Source organism: Gavialis gangeticus, unplaced genomic scaffold (genome assembly GCF_001723915.1).
Source record: "Gavialis gangeticus isolate Ggan-Ray unplaced genomic scaffold, GavGan_comp1, whole genome shotgun sequence".
Classification (NCBI taxonomy): Eukaryota; Metazoa; Chordata; order Crocodylia; family Gavialidae; genus Gavialis; species Gavialis gangeticus.
The window spans coordinates 47,662,351-47,662,955 of record NW_017728997.1 but is presented as its reverse complement, the minus strand read 5'-3'; positions in this window follow the sequence as shown (position 1 = coordinate 47,662,955).

Below are 605 nucleotides of genomic sequence, written 5' to 3'. Positions count from 1 at the left end.
GGAGCACGGGCCGGGTTGTCGCGCGCCGCAGTTGTGGCGGCGGCGGTCACGGGGGAGGATAGGAGCCAGAAGCCGCCCTTGGGGCGCGCTCTGCCCCGGCTGGGCCTGTGTGGCTCGAGGAGACGCAGGCCCAGGCTCGCTCCGGAGGCTCTGCGGCAGCTCTCACTTCCACGCTCTCCGCCGAGAAAATAGAGGGAGCCGCTGCCGGTTGCCTGCTCTGCGAGCTTCCTCCTTGCGCTTCAAACAGTTGCTTCGCTTCATTAAAATCAACTAGACCTGCAGCTGCAGGGGCTCGGCGCTGGCAGCTGTGCAAACACAAACCCCTTCCTCGAGAGGGCTACACGGGGCAGGGAGGCCTAGGGAAGTAGGTGTTTTCAGATCCTGTTTTTACTTGCACGTGGTTTACATGAGAAGGCCAGCGGGGTGGGGCTGGCAATATAAGGAGTAAAGGTGGAGAAGATGCACTGCACCATTGCCAGCATCTCTGCCTACACGTCTTCATGCTGGAGCTGGTGTCAAGAGGGGCTGCAGCAATCCTGCCCCAGGCAACTCAGATGGTGGATGTGCTTTCCTGATAACTGGGAGGCCTCTCCAGTGACATCCAT